Genomic DNA, 6,240 nt, shown 5'->3' with positions numbered 1-6,240 from the left:
TATTTAGTGACAAATGTAGAGGCTTAATTAAATGCAATGAAGATTTAGGCCTTGTTATGGTATTTGGCCCATAATTCTTCTTCCAAATTATATGTCTGAATCATTATTTTATTTTGTGATTACGTTTGGTTGTGAGAAAATAAATCAAACTACTTTGATTTTTCAATAATTATCATCGTCTTGATATAGAATGTTATTTTTTAGTGTTTTTTATAACGTGTTGAGCCTTATCTAATTAGAATAATCATCATAGATTTATAAGTTTTGCATACTCAGCTCGAAACTAGCTCGAGATCGAATTGAGATCGTTACAAGCTGAACACGAGTCATGTTCTACGACTCGATCTTGAGTTTCACTTAGTCTGAGCTCGCTCGACTTTTAATATGAGTTGAGTTTAGTCAACTCTAACTCGCTCGAACTTGACTCGTTTGCAGCGCTATACGGGACTTGATCCGGCACACGCCTTGGTCTTCCGCAGCCAATGCCCATCGATCAATCCGACCAACCTGATGTCATATCTGCCCCGTGTAATGCGCCGCCACCGCTGCTTCACACACCCGCTTCGTCACGCCTCATGCTGCCATGCACGCATGCGCCTGGCTATACGCTCGCCCAATCGATCAGCAGATCTATCGGCCCGATCGATCAGCAGATCGGTCGCCGCACGTCTCACCAGGTGGTGTATCACGCACACGCGCCTCCTGATCATTCTCTTGGATCTGACAACGTCTCCCAATCGCTTTCGTCCGTTGCTCGCTGACGATGATCATGACATCAAATCTTTCTCTTTTAGATCAACCCTCAGCAACCTGAAACAACCTAGCTCTGATATCACTTGTTAGAATAAATCTGAATGCACTGTCGATCATGAGAGGATCAAATAATCACACGAGGACGACACCGAGATTTGTTAACAAGGTTCATCGATATGGCTACAAACCGAGGGCCTGACTACGGACGCTCCTTCCGGTGACATCGTCATAATACCGCACCCTGGCCGCCTTGGGCGTCGGCACACGCTGCCGGCTCCCCATGCGTGCATGTGTTATTATGTTGCCTTAGGATACATCGTGTGTCTCGCCACATTATATATGAGAGGCCTAGGATAGAAGTGTCCTATTAGGACACGACTTCATATCCTACTAAACACAATACAACTACAATTAGTTCAACTGTAACCTACCTTGTACATAATATTCGACACAACTCTAACAGTGGCTAGCCAATTGTTAGTTAGTCTACTTTACAATGCAAAAGCGTGTGCACACCAATGGAGTTAGATCGAGGCAACTTGTCTATAAATGAAGACATCCCCATGTCGATTGCAGGATCCATAAATCTAAGTAGTACTATAGTAGCATATCCCCCACTACCCTCATGATAATATTGTCAATTTGTTTCTCGCAAGAGCTACTGATCTCCACTCTCGTGCTACTTGTCCCTATGTACTTGTACTTCAAGTATAGTAGTAGATCAAAGAACCCATCAATGCTTCCCACAAACTGGCCAATAATGCATATGTTACCTTCCTTCCTGGCCAACGCCCGCAACTTGCATGACTATCTCACCAAGGTCCTTGCCGAATCAAGCCACAACTTCAGGGCACGTGGCCCGGTTGGGACTAGGATGCGGTTACTAATCACCTGCGCGACCCTGCAAATGTCCGACACATCTTCACGACAAACTACACCAACTTCCCCAAGGGAGCAGAGTTTGTCGCCATTTTTGACATCATGGCTGGCAGTCTCTTCACCATCGATGGTGCACCGTCTCTCCGTCCACGTGCAAAAATCCAAAGCGTGCTTAGCAGCCCATGGTTGGTTTCCAGTATGGCGACTTGCTGTCATGACAAGGTGGAGAATGGCCTTCTCCCATTGTTTTCCCACCTAGCAAGCACCGACACTCCCTTTGAAATGCAAGAAGTGATTTCAAGGTTTATCTTTGACCTGGCTGCCACACCTCTCTTCGGCGTGGACCCTGGCCTCCTGTCCTTCTCCTCGGACATGTTGATGCCACCCATGGATGCCGCGGTCGCCATGGACACGGTCATGGAGGTGGGATTTATCCGACACTTAATTCCAGCCTCTTGCTGGAAGGTAATGAGGTGCCTAAACATCGGCCCCGAGAGAAAGCTTCGTGCAACGCACAAGGTGCTAAGAAGATTTGCTGCAGAGATGATCAAGGAGAGGAATAAGATCACTCACAATGGAGGAAGACGTGCATTAAGTAATAATGAGGAACACGAGGATATTCTATCTTCCTACATCAATGACCCAGACTACATCAACACTGACTTGCTGCATGCGGTGCTCCTCAGCTTCATGCTTGCTGGTCGGGACACGGTTGGTACCACTCTACCATGGGTATTCTACAACCTCATCCTAAACCCTGACATTGTGTCAACTATCCGTAGTCAACTCTCACCCATTGCATCACGCAAAGAACCCATGGGCCCGGGTGCTATGATGATCTTTGAGCCGGAGGATACAAAATCTCTGGTCTATCTCAGAGCTGCCTTGTACGAGACTCTTAGGTTGTACCCATCGGCACCTATCGAGCGCAAGACAGTGGCTGCTGATGATATCATGCAGAGTGGCCACGAGGTGCAGGGCGGGGACACCATCCTTATTTCTCTCCACTCCATGGGGAGACCATCCTTATTTCTCTCCACTCCATGGGGAGAATGGAAGACCTGTGGGGTAAAGATTGCCTTGAGTATAACCCAAATAGGTGGTTGTCGGAGGATGGCAACACCCTGAGGTACGTCCCATCTCACAAGTTCTTGGCCTTCAACTCGGGCTCAAGGATCTGCCCAGGCAAGGAAATTGCGGTTATGCATATGAAGACAATAGTCGCAACCGTGGTGTGGAACTTTGACACGGAGGTGGTGGCAGGGCAGATCATCCAGCCTAAGCCGTCTTGTATTCTACAGATGAAAAGTGGATTTATAGTAAAATTGAAGAAGCGGGAATTGTAACATTATGCTCTCCTTATATTTAAATTACTTTAGGGTCATTCGTGGTTCTTTCAAGGCCTGGAATCTCGGTATTGTATTTATATACACGGCTTGTTATTTATATGATAAAATAATCGGAATATATATTTATATTTATATCTATTATTTGCACACATTTTCTATTGAATCGGGAAGATGGATGGTTTGTCTCTGAAGCATTTTCTGTTTGTCTTGGACGAGAAGTGGGCATAGTTGGCCAGGATGTGGCTGTGCTGTTTTGTGTTGTTGACTCACTCATGGTTTTTACTTAAAATCAATCGAGAGGCCATACCTAGATCATTAACATTTTTGGTTGATTGAGCAGTATGTAATCGGATAATTTTACGTTGTTATTGAAGTTTAGTGAATGACTCTACACCACCTCCATGACCATTCGCCATCATTGAGCCCACCTGTCTTCTCTGGTGTTACCACTTTATAGGCATCATTGACAAGAGAGAGCGAAAGACAAAGCCATCTAATATATGGTAAGCGTAAATGTTATATAGTTGGCTTTTCGATTGTCAATTATTATTTTTACTATCGCTTTTCGACTGTCAATTATTTTCTACAGATATGTTTATCACATGTGGGCTCAACATCCATGTGCAAGGAGAGTCACAAAGGATGTACATTTCTTTCTTCTGTTGCTACCAGCGTATGACCGCGATTGTCCTAAATATACACCACGGTCAAAGTTTTAAAAAACGGGTTATTGCAAATAACATCATAAGTGTTAATGGGTAAATTTGGCGCGCTAAAGCGCATTAAATGATCCTAAATGGCTTAGCGTGATCCCCTCCGAACAGTGTAGCACCACGGACCGTCGAAGTAGCGTGATATTTAAAACTCAGACCACTATACATAATAGTATGAATTATTTTGGATATAAATATGAATCAAAACATATAAGAACTAATAATAACTTCAACAAAAATAGCTTCCTTTGTTGCTTCTGTGGCAGGTTTACAAGCGAGAACCAATCACTCCATATTTTTAACCATCACGATCATAGATCCTTGTGTCAAAACGTGAATGTTGGTGTAAGTTAGCTTCAAATACACACGTTTGTAATAGTGGTATTAGTGTCCATTACTAACTAGACACTAGATTAACAAAGAATTTGGTTCTTTTCGTTTGAAGTCCAATGTCCTTTTTCACGGTTTCTATGCCCACCCTTTTATGTAGGGGTGGGAATAAATAACAAACACTGATACCGTACCACATGAATTCTGTATTTTTTCAGTCAATACCTAAAATAATTGTTTTGATATCTGATTAACTAGACTAACATATGGTGATCTCAGTTGTTAGCAGTTAAGTAAAACCCCAAAGTAACATGCCCACATTTATGTATTATTCCCGACTCAGCTAGATATTCCTTGCATGATGGAGGAGCTGTGTGACTGCTAGTTCTATAAGAAAATATTTCTATTATATATTAGAGCATCTATAGTCGGACTTGAAAAATCCTATCCCTCATACACCCGCGGGAGCTTCCGTTCTGTGTCCGGGCGTGTCGGTTTTGAGGCCTTACTTTTCGCCCATGCAGCCGCACTTCTCATATTGTTTCTCATATGTTAGGCCACCTGCACATGACTGATGCACAAGAAAAGAAGAAAGAAAAGAATGAATAAAGAAAGAGAACATGTTGTCTGTTGTGGTGCCGCGTCCTACGTGGCGGACTGATGGGGCATGCCCAATGCGTCCGTCAGCCCTCAAATCGTCTTTATATTTAAGATGGATCACTAGTAAAAAACAGGGCTATCGTTCGGCCCTGGCCAGCCTATTAGTCCCGGTTCTTCAAGAACCGGGACCAATGTGTGGTATTAGACCCGGTTCGTGAGCCCAGGGGGCCGGCCGGGGCCTCGTGGGCATTGGTCCCGGTTCATGTGGAACCATTTGTCCCGGTTCGAGCCACGAACCGGAACCAATGGTCCTCGCTGCTGGCCCACAACCTTTAGTCCCGGTTCATGCCACGATCCGGGACAAATAACTTGCCTACATATATACCCACCGCCGCGGCAGAGCACTCCACAGTGCTCTGTTTTTGTCGAGCCGGCGAGGGGAGGGCATTTGGGTGCTCTAGTTCACCTCCTATGCACATGAGGTGTTCGATGAAATGCCCGAGCCACACTAGTTAAGCTTTCTCCTCTCGAAACTCGACCTCCGAGCTCCATTTTCAACGAGACTTGTCTAGATTTAGCAGTCCGTCACGCCCCGTCCTCGCCCCGTCTTCACCGCCGTCGATCGCCCGCGCCGATCTCGTCACCGGCACCACCGTGGTGAGCCTCTTGTTCTTATCTTCTTACTGAAAGAAAAAAATTATGACTTCAGATAGATACTTGTCTAATTTTCTTACTTTTATTATTCCTTGTTATTATATAGTGCGATGGTTTTGGTATCCGCCCCCGTCGGCCCTCGTCCTGTCTATGATTCAGATGTGGTATATATTATCTTTTCATAACTATTTGATTCATTTATTGTTTATGACAATTATGATGACCAACGTGACATATATTTTTAATCTAGGAGGTATGTGAACCGGAAATTCCAACCCACCTAGAAGTGCTTCTCGAGAAGTTAACTTTGGTTGAAAAATAAAACAAACACTTGAAGGAAAAATTGAATATAATTGAGGATCAGAATATGGAAATAGAGTTGCATGTTGCCGAGGTCATTGACGATCGCAAGATGAAGATCGATGCGATGCGGTTGAAGATGGATGCAATGCGCTTGAAGATGGACGAAATGCGCTTGAAGATTAGGAATATTAGAAAATATGCCATTGATAAAGAGGCTTGGTATCATTATGCTGTTGGGTCCATTGTTACCTTACTTGCGATTTTGATCGCGTTTGTTGTTGCATTTAAATATTTTATATAGTTGTATGTTGTTTTATGAGAGAACTTTATGTATTTATTTTTCAATAATAACATTTGATCACTATTGTGCTTTGGTTTTAATGTGATGATGAACTTGTATTAATTTGGTCATTTCTCTATTCATTTTGTTCTGCAATGGTTTTTTGATATATACTTAATTTCATAATAGAGATGAACCGCCAATGGATGTATGGTGACCGACGCACTTTGGAGTAAATTACGAGCCGAGACTAATGCCCGAGTCAAAAAGGGTTGTAAATTGATGATGTGGCTTTGAATGGTGCATTTTGAACACAGAAAAACTATGGAGTTCAAATAAGTTCAAAAAAATGAAATCCCTTTGTAACATAAGTATTTTG

General features: G+C 43.4%; 1 pseudogene; it reads left to right on the top strand.

Annotated features, from left to right (window-relative positions):
• The first annotated feature begins 1,444 nt into the window (after positions 1-1,444).
• On the top strand, positions 1,445-2,978 carry LOC123397098 (annotated as a pseudogene).
• The last annotated feature ends 3,262 nt before the right edge of the window (positions 2,979-6,240 follow it).

Source organism: Hordeum vulgare, chromosome 5H (assembly GCF_904849725.1).
Source record: "Hordeum vulgare subsp. vulgare chromosome 5H, MorexV3_pseudomolecules_assembly, whole genome shotgun sequence".
Taxonomy (NCBI): Eukaryota; Viridiplantae; Streptophyta; class Magnoliopsida; order Poales; family Poaceae; genus Hordeum; species Hordeum vulgare.
The sequence above is the reverse complement of the archived record's forward strand: the minus strand, read 5'-3'. Positions and strand labels throughout refer to the sequence as shown.